This window comes from Mastacembelus armatus, chromosome 19, assembly GCF_900324485.2.
Source record: "Mastacembelus armatus chromosome 19, fMasArm1.2, whole genome shotgun sequence".
NCBI classification, from domain to species: Eukaryota; Metazoa; Chordata; class Actinopteri; order Synbranchiformes; family Mastacembelidae; genus Mastacembelus; species Mastacembelus armatus.
This window is the reverse complement of record NC_046651.1, coordinates 5492622-5510261: the sequence shown is the minus strand read 5'-3', so window position 1 is coordinate 5510261 and position 17640 is coordinate 5492622.

Genomic DNA, 17640 nt, shown 5'->3' with positions numbered 1-17640 from the left:
TTTAATTTGACACATAAATATATGAATGCTATCACTCTCCCCTGCTCTGTCTTTCTCAAACATAAATCAATATACAACAGTAGCCATGAGAACTTGATTTGCCCTTTTCTTCTTATCCAGATGAATTATAAATATCCCACACTTCTGTGGAATTTGCATTGATTGTACTCATTGTCATTCAAACTGGAACAAAATACAGCTGAGCTGATGTCAAAATGCCTTGATCTGTGAACATCTGCTATGCTGCGTGACTTGTGCTTGTCGAATGATTCCACATTATAAGGGTATGGTCATGCACCAGTACATAAACGAAACCAATTCATTATGGGAATGTGTCGATGAGCAACAATTTACAGGAGCAGTCTTGCATAGATGCAGAGGGGGAAAAAACTGTCTGAATTAAACTCATTGGAAAGGCATTCATTTCTCTGTTCTTTTGCTTAATACAGCTGTTCCACCATAACAATAAGAAGTACTTTAATATCAAGTACTGTAAATTACAAAATCAGCACATTTCAGTGGAATAAACACAATCTCATTCTCATTGGCTAACATGAATGTATGCAGGAAAACCATTTAGACAGTGTGACCAACAGCCAAATTGGTGAAAAGTATGATGTTGATGTCTATGATTGCTGCTTCCCTATTTAATTTTAGTCCAACCTGGTAGTGCTGTAAAGTAGCAAAACTACATTTAGTTTAAAAATATTTCTCAGTATTGGATTAGTAGTGTAGATATTTTCAAAATCATGTAACATTTTCAGTAGCAAACAATTTTTCCCACTAAACAGAAGTTATATTCGTGAAGAAAAAACGTGTTATGACAGATATTTTGCTGTTTCATCATCTGCTCAGACCCCTGCACCTACCTGTTCCTGTCTTCTGATAATGAAAGGATTACAGTGTCACCAGTGTGAGCTCTGTACTGGTCCCGCTCGCTCTGTCTTCCATTCTGTCAAATTGCTTCTGCAGGTGCACAAAGATGCAAAATATACTGCTTTAAAGAACCACATAATTTAATGAGTCTGATCAACAATAAACTAGTTTAAAAATAATCTAGCAACTTGAAAGAGGTGTGTATGCCTTCGGGAGAGAAGTCAAAAATGAAACTAACTATAGTAGTGTATTAGAATACACTTCAACCAGATAGAGTAAGTACTTAAGAGGATAAACTTCTGCAGGGGAAATAGGTTGTGTGCTAATTTTTCTCTAAGCAGCCTGTAGTGTAAGCCTGCTACCTTCAACAAAGGTGCAATGTTGCTACTACTTACAATGAAGCATAGTTTCTAGCCTCATGAGCTACATTTTCAAAGTAGCTTTCCCAACATTTTCTTCACCACCTATTTTTCATCAATGAATGGATCAATTTCAACAATCACTGGTGTAAAAGGCCTTTGTGCAGTGGTCAAAAAATTCCATGTTGGTGTTAACTTTGGATTTTATGGTTTCAGTAACTAACAAATGGGGTAATAAGAGGTCAGCTCAAGGCTTCAGAGACCCATCTGAGATGCTTTGTCAATATTTCCTTCCTTGAAGTGTGCACACTGCACTGTATCTACTGACATGTCAATATATCATATGTCAGTATATGGTATGACAAGTTGAAGCAGACGACTCACCAATGCCAAATCTTTTTCTTTTCCTGAGGTGCATTGGTTCTCATAAGGGTAGTCAAACATATCAAAACACAAACACAAATTATACATACACAGGCAGAACATGCACGCACATTCTCAGTGCATGTGCACATGGCATGGGTACAGTTACAGCACACAACACTGTATTAAACAGCAGCTCAGTGACATCATTTCCTTTATAAACAATCAAGCGCTTTCAAAGGAGATGAGACCAGGCAGAGCCAGAGAGAATAACAGCCAGTGGAAGGCTCTACGTTTGCTTTCTCATAATCCCTCTCTCCTCAGTGAAAGCACTGGAACATCAGACAGATAAATAAGCCTGATGGTTCCGAAAACACGAGACAGACAGAAAATGACTGATAATGGGTCACAAATACTCAGTGCATGTGGTTGTACACGTTCACACACACATGCTTTGCACACACTGAGACTAAATGATGTGTATTTAAAGTTGGAATACTTTCAATTCACCAAATTTAATAATCATTCTATGCTTCACACACATGCACATACACACACACAGAGAAAAGTACAGTTATAGAAACCGGATTTGAGGATAAGGTTTTTATGTGCAATGGGCAAAAATAGATTCCTTGGTGAAAACCAGATCAATGGTTTATAAAAGTTTGCTAATAAGCACTAAGATTGGAAAAGTCATGAGTCCAGATTGAGTCTATTCAAAAGTGATGGGCAGTTGTAGGAAAGGAAACACATGAAGCAATGCACCCATCATGCTTAGTGCCCACTGTACAACTTTCTTGAGCAAGTGTTATTACCTGGGACACTGTTGGTTGGTCAGGGCCTCGCTCTGTACCACTATGTGCAAACAAAATCAAGTCAACTGACTTAAAGTACTGAATGAGTTCGTTATCCCATCAAAGGACCTTTTCTTCCCTGATGGCACAGGCATATTCCAGGACAACAACGCAGAGATTCACTGGGCTCAAATTGTGAAAAATGGTTCTGGGAGCATGAGCAATCATTTGTATACATGGATTGGCCATCACACAGTTCTGACCTTGAACACATTGAAGGTTTTTGGGATGGGCTGGTGAAGACCTTTCACAGTGTGGTAGAATGCTGCCATCAAGATCCTGGCCAAAATAAATGCAACTCTTGTTGCAAATAAATGTTAAAATAATCCCACAGGGAATGCACATTGTAATTACATTTAAATTAAACGATGTGGATGAACAGGACACATAGCAGTCCAGTTTCACCTGACAACCTGATTGAAGCGCTCACCTTTTGGCCCATTCTTTTGTTCACTGTGTCTGTATGTGTGTAGATCTCACACCTGTGTGAATTTTAGTCAGCTGATCGTATTGCAGACAGTCAGCGGGTTCATGAAACTCAAGACACACACAAAGAACAAAGCTACTGCCAGTACCAGCGGCACACAGCCGAATATTCAGAGGCTATTAAGCTACTATACCACTAGACATGTGGAACAAAAGATGAACTAGCTGGTTATTGTCACAAACTGGCTCAAGGTTTGTAACAAAATGAAGGGAATGCAAGTTTCAGTGCCAAATAAAATAATTTATTAAACATAAAAGAGGAACTAACAGGGCAGTTTGTAACATGGCAGTTTTCAGTAGTGCGTGTAGTGTATGGTTGGGGGGGAAAATGTGTGTGCATGTTGTTCAATGCAGAAAAAAAAACAAAACAACCAAAACCTGGAGATGTGGATCATATGGGAGAGAGAGAGAGGAAATGAGTTAGAGCAAGCTTACATAACCCCTGAGGCCACGACACCACATTAGAATAACGATCCTGTTGACCTGCATTCTCCTGCAGGGAAAAACAGTCAGGAAAGCAATATGGGATGGGGTCATATAATTATGGAAACTAAAGCTTTATTTTAATGCGTGGACAGAAACACCATGCCTACTGAGTGTGCTTTTACTTTCAGAATTATTATGAGGTGATCATATGTCAGTGTTATTTTTATAGCTTGTTGCACAACAGAATCCATGCCTTTCACAATTATACAGCATCTGTGGACTGCAATAAACTACATTTATTCAAAACTCCAGTAATATTCCTCTCTCACAGCTCCTAATTTGGTATTCACTAGGCTTCTGTCAAACATCAATCAATAAAATTATTATAGAACATGTCATATCTGCTTCTAGATCAGCTTCACCTCCAAAAAAAAAGAAATATGTTTCCAACCTGCACAGAAGGCAACTCTGTTCTAAAAATAAAGGATCCTTCCATTTATTTAGCCACTGGGCCATATTTAGCACCCTTAATCTATTTACCAGCTGCTTGTCCATCAATTTACCCAGCCACCAATCAGCCATTCATCCATCCACTGATCCATTCATGCTGTTCATCTCTGCATCCTTTTATTTGCCAGTGCGTGATGAAAACTGATCTGACCTCAGAGTCTGTCTCACCAGTGCCACTATGAGCTGTGGTTTTTGGGCTGCTCTCTGCTGGGCAGTCCATTTCACAGTGTTAGACTATCAGTGCAATAGATCTCAATAGTTAGGAATCAGATAATGCAACACAGGAAATTGATAAGCGTTGCAAATGTATTAAAGGAAACAATAGAGATGATCCTCTTGTTTATGTCCTGGCCAGCCCTGTGACAGATGACATCAGCTCATCTAAATTACCACTGATGACCATGTGTAATACTGAAACTGTTCACCGTTTGGTACTGTATACCTCATCCCTGTACCAGCTGTCAAAATATTTGTAATTTATATTAAATCAATGTACCCTGAGACTTACAGTAATATATGCCAACAACATGCATGATGTGTTTAGGAGTTGCTTGTAATTCTGGAGGAAGGGCATCACTGCAATGACAAAATTAGACTTATGTGCATGTGCTGCCCCCTCTTTCCTGTTGGCAAGTAAACAAAGACAGAAAGCATTATTAGATTTAAGCTGCTACCAGCAGATGTAGTGATGTAATGATGGCTAATGTATTTCTTTCTTTAGTTATCTTGAAAGGCATATAATTAATTTTAACCTAAACCTGTTCCTGCATGGATTGCTTAAAAAGAACATCAATAATATTATGTGAAGAAAAATGGCAAAAAAAATAAAGCAAAATTAAAAGGACAGTAATCAAAACGGACAACCCAACAAGCCATATGTGCATGTCAGCATATGCAGCCACTGGCCATGTACAAAGAGTCTAGTAGATGAATAAAGGTCGAACCAATAAATGAGTGTCTCATCTTGATTTAGGGTTGATGTCACCCATATTCACCTTATGCTTTTGCCCTTTTGCGTAAAATAATCATTGTGACTTTGTCATCTTTGTTTGAACACGCTCTTAATATTCCTCATTTTTCTATGTTGATATTTGCTGCATAACACAAGATATTAAGTTTAATAACCATAACCAATCAGGTGCCTCCTTTCACTCATGTCTCCTCGTTCCACCCCCATGTGGGGATGACTGACAGATTACTGATTAGATGACTGAATACTAATGTATCTTCATCTTAAACATATGCATTATAGTTATAGTGGAAAAACTATGCATGTTATTTCAAAATGAAAAAGTAAAAATAATTTATGTTTTGTTTAATTTATTTATTTATGACTGTTGCCATCTGTCTGAGTGCTTTTCCCTTTTTGTTCAGTTCTGGCATTTTGACAATGGATGTTATTCAAACCCATTTCAGCAGCAAAAAAATGTGGTCAGTCAGAAAGCTCCAATGAACGCACTGTACACTGTATTATCCAGCACCAAAGAGCAGACTGCTACAGTTTGCAGTGGAGTGTTTAGCTTGAGCAAAGCCAGAATTAGAGTCCCCCATACCCTAACCACTTTCCATCTCATGCCATAACCTCCCTCCACCACTGCCCTCTCATTAAAGTGTAAATGAGGCAAACTGTGATTGACTCTGCATTTAAACAAAGAGTCATCTTGACACTGTGGACCGATACGGACGGCTGCTGCGTGATAATAGCAGCAGACTGAGAGGAAATGACAGGACTTCTACACACAGTCTAATGTGGAATCATTAACTGTCACGTGAAGTAAACAACAAAACAGAAAAGAAAGTGCACACGTCAGTCATAGGTTGACAGTCAAATGACAATTTCCATTAAAAAGTAAATGTAACAGTCATCTACATATTTAATTCAGCATAATTCAGTCTGAACTATAAATAGATTTTGCAGTGCAGTTTTTGCCTTGAGCAGTAACCCCATTAAACACAGTATATTAAGAGTGACAACTTGTTAAAAGTTGCACTGCACTGACTACATTCTCCCAGTGAGACTGAATGGGAGAGAAGTGACTTCAACTTCCTAGTCTTTTCCTAGACTGTGACCAGTAAATATGCGTCATCACTCTGTGGGAGGCTCTTCAGTCCACCCAGGGAGGAAGATTAATTCAGTTTTCTAATTTGATGATAGTAATTGTATGAGATTGTCAACAAGAAGCCTCTGTAGCAGTGGCAGAGATTGGTCGCAAAGTTCCCTTTAATTTTGGCTGCCAGTCTGAGAATGAGTCACACTGAGCAGAGTGGCAGCGTTCGATCAGTTGGCCAGACGGGCTTCGGTGGCAAAGTTAGCTCAGACTCGAGTTAAACATCTCCTCTTTCGTGTGTCTTTGATATAAAATCATATACAGGATATATGAAACTCACTCACCGAACTTTTCACATTTGCACGCCCTCATTGATTCATTCACAAAACCATTTATTTCATTCTCTCATTCGCTTTCTCCCAGTTAATGACTCACTAAAGCATTTCTCTTCTTCCTGTTATCTTATCTTGTTCTAGTACACATAACAAAATACACTCACTGGCTCCCATGGCCTGAAAATTAACTACGTAAAACTACTCCCCATGTCCTCTCACACACCTTTTACCCTGACCCTGGATCTGTCCAGTCAAAAGACACATACAAACAAGTGTCCTGGTTATGCAAAGATATTACGCAGACTGCTTGAAATGCAGCTACTGTGCTGATCCTCCATGGAAAATTAGTTTATAAACATAGAACTGCTCAAAGCACAAATTGTATGGTACTTACTTATACCAGTTGTGGTCTTCTGAATGTGTGTCTGCAGGGCAGAAGAGTGGCAGACATCCCTCTTGGGTTTCTGCAGGGCAAAGGAGATGTATGGAGCTGTGATAAATACAATGCAACACAAAGTAACCAAGAACATACAGAGCAAAATGCATGCTCTATATTCCACATGAAAACAATTAGAATTGCAAAAGCAAACTCCACCACTAACAGTAAAACATAGCTCCACTGTATACTTCTTGGAGATACTACTAGAATTTAGTCAAGAGATTTGCATAAAACAGAATTTGTTTTACTGTGATGGAGGTGAACTAGGATTATAGTCTAAGGAGGTTCTAATTTCTCTAGCCTTCCTCTTGGTGTGTCAGTCAGAACACAGGATCAGTCGCTCAGCTTCAATCAAAGAGGTTTATTGATCACTGAAGATGTATTGGAGGGTGCAAGTGTGTGTGGGTGGGTGTGGTTCTATAATAAAACAGAAATAAATAATCAGCATAACAATACTTGACTGGCATCAGAACAAATCACATTAACCTATACAATGTAATTACAATATACAGTATCAACCTTCTATGATAATGTCACGTTACAACACAATCTAGCGCTGGGTTCTGTTATGTAAACATAGCATACGTGCAAGGAATATCAGCCTAATGATAGGGATAACCATACAGAATAGGATGAAAATACAACTAGCGATATCATATTTGTAAACACCGCTTGTGAACGCAAAACATTACACTAATTTCACCCATTTAATCGCAAACAGCTGACAAATACTGGAGTGTGTTGTAACTGAATATTAGGATTAGCAAGAATATTCTATAGAGCAGAGCAGAGCAGGTACCCGCTATTAGTCACAGATGCACACAATAACACCCATATGAAGATTATGTCTCCAGTTCCCTTTCCAACATTTACACAAGCTGACTGAATTTAGATGAGAATTTAAGATGAAAATAACTAAACTACATATAGTACTGTCTCTAGCTATTTGCAGTTCAGTGTGAAAAGGAAGCATTTTGCATCGCTCCTATATAGGGCTGGGAGATATGGAAACAAATCTTATCACAATCATTTTTTCATATGAGCTGATATCGATATATATCTCAATATAAACCAAAGCACTATTTCAGTCAATCTTAAAGGTTCCTTTTTAGTCCTAAGTGGCATATAGAGAAGTAAGGTTTAATTTTGATTTAAATATTTATTTTGTTCTAAAAATTGAACATTGCAAACATAGAAAATCATACAACTGTATTTCAAATAAATAAAATAGTTATACATAAACTAAAATTTTTATTCTATACGGTCAAAAGCCTTGTTACAGGTAACACACAAAGGGCCTAGGAACGCTAGGTCTTTCTTATATCTTGAATCTGTTGCGCCCTCGTGGCGCTGGTGAAGGAAAAAATAGGTGAGGACCCAAATGCTGGACAACCAGGCTTTATTTCTCCGCTACTCAGCGGGCAGGCAGACAGGTAGGCAGACAGGACAGGGAAACAGACCAAAATAACTCCTCGAGCGATTGAATCTTATGAATAACTGAGAATGACTAAACAAGGTATGTAAGTAATGTTCCGGCGGGGAACAAAGGAGGACCAGGGACATATATACACAAACCAAGACACAGGTGAAGACATTCTAACTAATGAGCACAAACAAAGCTGACTGGGATTACACCGAACTGAACTCCAACACCGGAAACTAACCAAAATAAAATACAAAACAGGAAACTAAGACTCGGGGCCTAACAGAATCTGCAACTAAAATATTAAAGCTTTCATGTTTTACAAAATTACAGAAACTAAATTATTTGGTCCTTCCAAAAAAATAAACTAAGTCTGTTGTTGTGCAGCGTCACTCTTGTTTTAAGGGATCACCAACACTTGCTTGGGTCTGGGACTGTAAAGTCTTGCATCTTATTATGTGTGCTAGAGGAAGGCACTGCTTTAGATGGTAAAACGCTTAATGGGTTTAGCTGTTTTTAATGGAACATTCATATATTCTTTTCAAATATATGTCTATGTTTTGTAGTGAATGCTACACTGCTTTTTGTTGGACTTCAACACTCGAGTTGTCAACATTTTCTGTTCTGTTCATCTTGTCTTTAATCAGGCCCCACTCCTGACACACCGACACAAACATCAGCATGTGAGCTGCTGCTAGCTGCTCCTCCATGCTCCGTGTTGTGTACATCAACATAACTGACATGTTCTAACTCTCTTCCAGCTACATGACTCGAGCCAGTGCCGAACTATTTTCATTATCATTGACTGTTTGTGCTTTCTGTCAAAAGTGTGTGGTAGCTGTAAACATGTGCCAAACTTGTACCTCAGTATTATTTTTCTACTGCATGACTGGCTGGTAGACCGATCCGTATCGAATAAAAAATGGCCAAATCTCATCATCACGATTGACCTTAATTTTATTATGATTCAACATAACATGCGGTATTTGGCACACTGAACTGTGTCTTGTCTGCCTCATTCACTTCATCTATCACCTCATTTATTTACTTGAATTCAGTCATCTTGATGAAGCCACTAGCTTTTGACAAACATTGGAGTCAAGGTTTCAAGCTGTTGTCCTTGCTATGTTGTGAAACACTAACAGAAATACAAACAGGAGGCGATAAGGAAATACTCACAACAAAAGTGTGTCCTTCTTCATGTCACTTCTTCCTGATTAGACCCATAACTCAAGTGGAAGAGCAGCCACAAGGTGATCAAGTGTGAATGGATGAAGGGCTAAACAAGTTCTCAGTTGTTAATACAGCAGTTATTAAATAAAAAGATTACATAATCTGAGACATTAGATATCACCCATCATGTTTTGATTACTTAAAAGATATGTGACTCTCGGTGAAGACATTACTGTACATCAGACCATACAGAGACATAGGGAGATACTCTTGCTATCACCGTTTGATTTCTTGTTGCATAACACAAAGTGAATCATAGCGCTTTGAAAGCACTCTTAGCGAGGCTCTCAGTGTATTCACGTGCTTTTGTTACACAAATTTGTATTTGAATGTAAATCCTGCACAGTCCTCTGATGGATACAAGTGGAATGGAAGTCAGTTGGTGTGATTTTACTGCAACCTCTTGAGGTTTTGAAAGTATTCAGATGAGAAAGCAGCAAATGGAACAGCTTGAACCATGTAGGAAAAGGGTAAAGATGATTCAGAGAATGCAAGCTAAAGATGATACAAGAGGTTTTCCACCCAACATGAATAAAAAAGGGAAACACCACATCCCTGATTTGTTTTTCATGATGATTGGGTTAATTTTTTTGTTACATCCTTTCCTGCTCCACTCAAAATTCAATATTCACAAACTGACTATAACACCCTGAAGGACTTTTGCAACCACTCTGTGTCATACTGCATGTGAGGCCGAAACAAATTTATCTTCTGTTACATTTACTGAGCCTCCATTATTTGTACAAAATGTACTGTACCTTACCTTAGTAAACAGATGCCACTATTCCTTCAATGTAGTAAACAGTAACTGGATAGAATGAGATACAGAAATACACCAAAGTGCAGCGCCTCAATGTTTTGTTTTTTGATTATTCAACATCTTTAGTATATATTTTACTCCTTACTAATCATGTTTAATGGAGTTTGTTGTGACCATCAGACCACGAACTGAAATCAAATGAGCACCTTACACAGGATAAAAAGTAATTAAATAGAGACTCATCAATATGGGATTCGACACATTCAACATTAAAAAAAAAAAAAAAACTGACATCTGTTAGATGACCAGTGCTGTGTGTCACATAACAGGGCTTTATATTTGGGCCAATTTAAAGCAGAAGCTCTTAAGTTACATATGTTCACATGATTTGCTGAAGTGTCCCAAATCTGATTTTTCCCCTCCAAGTGACCGATTGTTTCACACGATTGACACATCTATATTGGTCCTAGATCCAATTTACATTAAATGAGTCATAAGCAGTAACCAGAGCTATATGATGCTTTTAAAATAAGCTGACACAACAGGAGCTTATTGCTGGTGTATATAGAGTTTGGATGTTTATTTTTACCTTGGTTTTTTTCAGTTTGCCATGTTCCATATGGTTACATATCCCATTTCTGGATACAGACTTAAGGCAGAAGGAAGGAAATAAGCACTAGCACAGACAGGTAAAGAAACAATGCCATCTTTCTTTATCTTAATATCTGGCTTAACCAGGCTCTCAAGTTTCTGTCATACCCTTGTCTGGTGGCATCAGGCAGACACGTGGAGTATGAGTTAGTGCTACTGAGATTCTACCTTTTCCAAGGATCAGGCAGTCTTTGATTTTCCATCTTTTTTTCCTTGAAGATGTACTGTATATTTTCGAATGGTCCAAAACTGTGACACAATACTGTCATGCACTACAATATATGTTTATAGTAATGATTTCCGCTGCTTGCATGCAGTTCTACGTTGGGTCACCCTGTTAGCCCCCCATTACTGCTGGAACCCAGAGATGAATTACAGCTCACATGCACTACTTGCTGCATAAATGTTTGCCTTCATTAACTATATTAATCAAGAGAGGAGAATGAACTCATTCACTGTGTGGGTGGATTTTTTGTGCATATTTGTATGTTTGGATATGTATCATGTGCATAGGTGGGTGTAGAGCAAAAATACCCTCTGTGAGGGTCTGTTGTGCACGTGTATCTCTTGGCAACAACCAGACTGACTCAGTATGATGTCTTCATTTTGACATTTGAAGTACCACAATAAACACATCTCTAACTGCACTGCTGACTCTGCAGTATCTCAGTGTGTTGGCTGTAGTTAATTCTGCAGAAACTAATAAATGCATGTTAGTCAGGCTGTCTGCTCATTCACAAGCCTGTCCTTTCATTCATTCTTTTCCTTCACCTGTCCACCTTTGACAAGTAACAAGTTGGAACATCACATCTGTTTATGGGCCAGGCCAGAGAAATCTACAGCTCTAACATGTGTACCAAATTAACAAATGAGATAAAATATGACGTATCCGGACATGTTTTCTTACTAATTTAAAGTTATAGATCATAAAATTCACCCTTGTTGAGTCGGTCTGCTGACTCATCGCTATTTGTAATGCTGTTAGACTGTATTCTAGCTCATTCAACTCATCTAATGATTAAATCTTTAAAGCAACCAAATCATGAAAAAGGGGTAGAGTGCATGTATTCCTCTTTGCAGGGTAGAGTACATAGGGTGTTCAGCAAAGGTCACAAAATCAACTACAGCCTCATTTCAGTAAGGTTAAGAAACAAGCTGAATGTTGGTAGCAGGCTGGATGTGAACCTCTGTGAACCTCGGCTGACACATGGTATGTTAAACCAATCAGCTCAATTTCCAAAGTGAAGATGTTTTCAAACTTTACCAAAAATTATATTTTCACCTTTAATAATTTACTAGTTTTGCTTGAGACACTTTCTATATTACATAGAAGTCATTTGTTAGGAAAAGAAAAACAAGATCAACGCAGCTTATTTTCTGGTAAGGACAGAAGTAAGCAGCAAGTAGAAAAACATTATTGCCATTATCTGAGATTCAAGATTCAAGAGATTCAAACAGATTCAAAGTGTTTATTGTCATATGCACAGTAAGGAAAGCAGGTTTCCCTGTACAATGAAAATCTTTCTTTGTTGTCCACAGTGATTGCCAAATAAAAAGTAACAAGGTATAAACTAGATAAATACTAAGTATAGGCAGTATGTACATAGGAAATAAAAAATGATAACAATAAAATACAAATATAAGCTATGTACAATTGTAGTGCAAGGTAAGTGTCCAATCTTGGCTGATGTGCAAAGTAACTGATGTGCAAAGTAACTGATGTGCAAGTTCAATAAAAAACACAAGTGATAAAAATAGTACCAGTAACAATCTGAGGAGAACCATATGGTAATGATAAATTAACAGCAGTAACTAACAGATGTGCATATTGAACAATAATGATAATAACAGCAGCAGAAACATTATTAAATGTGCACACTGTTGAAGCAATTCAGCCATTCTGTGTCCACCTGTTTAAAAATCTGATGGCTGAAGGGAAGAAAGAGTTCTTTAACCTGGAAGTCCTGCATTCCACACTCCTGTACCTCTGGCAGGCTAGGAGTGTAAACAGTCTGTGTTGGGGATGGGTGTGGGTCCAAGCAGGCGGACGTGATGTTCTCTGTCTCACCATCAGAGAATAAATAACAGAACAGCATGCAGAGGGACTTGGAATCCAGTATATAAGCATCACCTTCTGATTCTGTTTCAATTAGACCACATGTCCTCTCATGATCCCCAGAGAGTCAATCTGGACAAACTGACACATGATACGGAGAACTGAAGGATAAAGAATCACAGAGGTCCTCACAGGGTACAATACATAGAGCTTTCAGCAAAGGTCTAATCTGTTGATTTCTTTTAGCCACGGACATTAAAGATAGGTGGTGGACATCATCCTCAGCATTACGCACCACAAGAACTAAGTGACTTAAGGCCTATACATACTCTGTATATAAGTTTGTTCTCTCTCCCAGGACTGCGAGAAAAGAATGACATAATTTTTTTCTAGCAGCCCTGGTTTGAGAGTTCTTGCAGCTTATTCTCGACACATCACCTGGGCAGAACGTTTTTCTCTTGTGGTGTCCGACAGGTATTTTGTGATTAGTCAGAAATTTGAAGTGGGTGTGGTTAATGCGGAAAGCGGAAATGTTGTCTTCCCGCTTTTTCCGGCTGCCGGTTGTCGTAGCAATGGATAGTTTTGAGAAATAGCTGCCAGAGGCGGTGAGGAAGTATGAAAATCTTTATAACACATCTTGTAAGGCTTATGAAGACACACAAATGGCAAATAATTTGTGGATAGAGGATACGTTGTGTACAGAGGAGCGCATCTGTCGTAAAACATGGCAATATCTGATATCTTTTCCGCTGTATTGTAGTTTCTGTCAGATTCCCACAATGCTTAGTGTGCATGACATAAGTTGCAGTGGGAGGGACCTCCCAGGAGTTCGGCTGTTGAGTTTCTCGTGGAGTATGAAATGTCCTGGCGAGAACAAGAACACACCTTGAGAAAACAAACAAATTTCTTGCTTCTCGTGAAGTATGTATCAGGCTTTGGTAGTTGGTGCTGATGTTTCAATGGAAGTCAAGGGGAGCCAGTGGCTACTTCCTACATGGCTTGAAAGCAAAGCGGGCTTGCTATGTCCACCCCTTCTACAGTCATTGGCCGAGGAACATCTTGGAACATATGGCATCAAGTTTAACACAGGCAGCTTATCATGTCATCATTTCTGCATGTTGGGGTTGTATGTGTTCTATAAGAATATTGAATCGAGAAGTTGGCTAAACTATGATTAGACATGGTCAGCTGATCCAAAAAGCCTAGTTGTTTTGAGTGAGTGATCCACACACACACACACACACACAAACTTATTTGAGAGTTAAAGAGTGCAATATGAAGAGTGAAGTGGTCGGCACAGATTGCCATTTAGTCATCACATGAATTGTAAGCAGCTCATACTACAGCTCATTGTCTCTTGCGAGGCCAGCCCATGCTGCTTTTAGCAATATAGACAATGTTGCCATGGAAGTTGTGGCCATAGTGATGCTCTTCTGAGGACAGTGATGTTGTGCTGTTTGGTCAGAAGCTGCTTCAGGTTTAGTTTATGCTGAAAGAATTATGACCTGCAATCCACTGATTGTATAAGAGTGGCAGAATGTACAGTCTGAATTAAAAATCATTAGGTGTACATGTTACCAAAAGTTGATCATCCAGAATCTAGTGTTTGTTAGGCAGACACTTTGATCTAAGTGTATATTTTAGCCATACAGTTCCTCTTTCTGCTTTAATAGGTACACAGTTACTGCTCAGCAATACAGTAGCACCAAAAGGCTCTAACTGCTTAAATCACTAAATGACTTCACACCCTCTTACTCAAGGCTCTTAAGCTACACATGTAGGCTCATAACTTTACACACAGAAACTCACAACACAAAGCAGGTAAAAGACACTATTTTGTCATCATTCATGCACACAGTGTCCCTGAACAACATAAACTAATATAAATGGGTAAACTTGCATCAGTAACTCTTAGTGTGTTGTCATGATACCAAATTATGACTTCACTACCAAAATACATGCCCAAATATATCGATACCAATACTGAAACTATACTATGGAAAATAAACTAAGTCAGCAGGAAAAGTAATGGAATTATAGATGACAGAACTTGATAAAAATCAACTTTTCCACATTTAAACAAAAATATATAAACACCAATGCAATATAATATAACTTGGTCTAATACCAGGTGAGTTAGCTTGCTGGGTTCATATTCACTATATTCATAAGTACAGCAGCATGCGGACTGGCAGCAGCCAGAAACAAATGGAGAGAACGGATCTATTACTTGGAGTGTTCTGTACTCGCTGATCTTTGACACCCACACTCTGCCATGATGCAACGACTGACTGCTGGAAACTCTACCAACAGTAATGGATATATGAAGCACTTCATTGTTGTCTTTGAGGTTAACAGGTTTACTGTGTTCTATTCAGGGTCACTGACTGAGGAACAGTCTCGTGTCTGTATGTTTGAGTGTGAGTGGCCACTGTGTATACATTATTTTGGTGGGAGAGGTTTTTAAGGGGCATTAGCCAGTTACACAAACTCACACTGGTGCCCCAAAAGAGGCTTACCCTGGCCTAATACGCTGTTGGTGACCGAAACAGTGGGCATGGATTCCAGTGGATGGCAGAGCCATCACAGATTAGACTTGTTCCATCACAGCCTCTAATAGGTCCTTAACTACTGCTGACAATGAGCACTTGCTGTTATGGACAAATCACTAGCCCAACGTGACCATTGTGGTGTTATGGTTTTCAGAGTTTGTGTGACTGGTGTAATGAAAATAAACCATATAACTCCCAATAATAATTTCCAAATGTTCCAAAACCATGTGTATATTTACATTATGGGATAACATGTATGATAGAGTTTGCATCTCTAAGAATATCTTAACATTTCATTTCTTTGGTAATTAACTCAATGAATCAAGAGCTTAAATTAGTGAAGCAAATAGATCGGTGTGTTTACATATTCACATGGATATTTCCATCAGGAATTCAAACTGTCATATTCCCATGGACAATAAACACCTTAACAAATAAACTGTACTGGAATCTCAATGCATTTAAAATGGTATTGTTTATACTGATTACGGAAAAAGTCCTGTTTGCTCCTCTGGGACTTCATCCCGTGTTTAATGCTAGAAAAAAAGACCCTAGTGGGACCTTATTCAAACCCAGACTGATGCTGTCTGCCTGCAGTATCTACAGCAACTCATTCCTATCTGTGAGTCATATTCCAGTAGCATCCCATACTGTGTTGAAATCTAACTTTAGCAGCATTTTGAGTGACTAATACAACTAACTTGACTGTAAGACGTTGCTCCATACTGGCTCACTAGCGTACATTTCCTGATTTAAATTTAGCTGCTGAGTCGTGAGGCTATTTTTCAATAATGGAAAACAGTAACAATGGCTTGTAGAAAGTAGGTTGAGTGGGCTCTGAAGGTCCTGCTGTTGGGAAACATTTCAAATCCTCCATCTGTTACCCTTATATCACATCAGCTTTCAGTATTCAGCTCATTCATGGAGAGTATGTGCATTTTCTTCCTCATCATACCAACAATTCAGCAAAGTGCAACAAATATCACAGCATGTCTAAAAGTCAGCAAGCATGCAGTGACTGCAATTCTAACTACAGTCTCTCCACTTCTAATACTGTAACATTACATCTTGAGATAGGCAACATGATTTGATAGAAATGACTGTCTAATGGTTGAAAAGGAAATGGTCAAATGATTCCTGTCTAACCTCATCTGTCAGCCTGTCCATCACCACAGCAAACAAGAAGGGGCTCAAAGCCGATCCTTGGTGCAGTCCCACCTCCACCTTGAACTCCTCTGTCACCCCTACAGCACACCTCACCACTGTCTTACAGCTTTCATACATGTCCTGCACCACTCAAACATACTTGTATGCCACTCCAGACTTCCTCATACAAAACCACAGCTCCTCTCTCGGCACCCTGTCGTACGCTTTTTCCAAATCTACAAAGAGCCAGTGCAGCTCCTTCTGGCCTTCTCTGTACTTCTCCATCAGCATTCTCAATGTGGTCTACTCTTTCTTGGCATGAAACCATACTGCTGCTCACAAATGATTACTTCTGACCTCAGCCTAGCCTCCACTACTCTTTCCCATAACTTCATTGTGACTCATCAGCTTTATTCCTCTGTAGTTTCCACAACTCTGCACGTCTCCCTTGTTCTTAAAGATGGGCACCAGTACACTTGTCCTCCATTCCTCAGGCATCCTCTCACTCTCCAAGATCTTGTTAAGTAGCCCAGTCAAAAATTTTACTGCCACCTCTCCTAAACACTTCCATACCTCCACAGGTATGTCGTCAGGACCAAATGCCTTTCCAATCAAACATGCAAATTTCAAGCAAATGTATACTTCAGTATATGGTATAAAGTTACAGAATTCACAAGACCAGGATCTAAAAGAATGTTTAAGCATATTTAAATTTAAAAGATTATATGTAGAGAAAAAAAAAATCAAACAGTACAAATGTAATGAGTTCTCAAGTGGATAGATTTGATTGGTAAAGATGGAAGGAGAAGGTGATGCCATCAATTTAATCAATGTTTCAGTGTGTAAAAAGGGTTAGTAACAATAAGATTTTCTCCATCCTACTCTTTTCACTCTTGGGAGATTGCATGAGGATGGGAGGTTTTGTTGGATGGATTTGGAAGTGGAATTGTGCAATGCTGAGAATGAATTAAGATGACCAAAAATACCCTTTAGCAGAAATATGGAATAAAGTATCAAAGTAAACGGTTTATTAATTTTTATTTGCTGTCTTTATTTAAAGCATGAAGAAATACTAATTGTGCCCTCTTCTTCTTATTCATATGTTCATAAGAGCTACATTAGT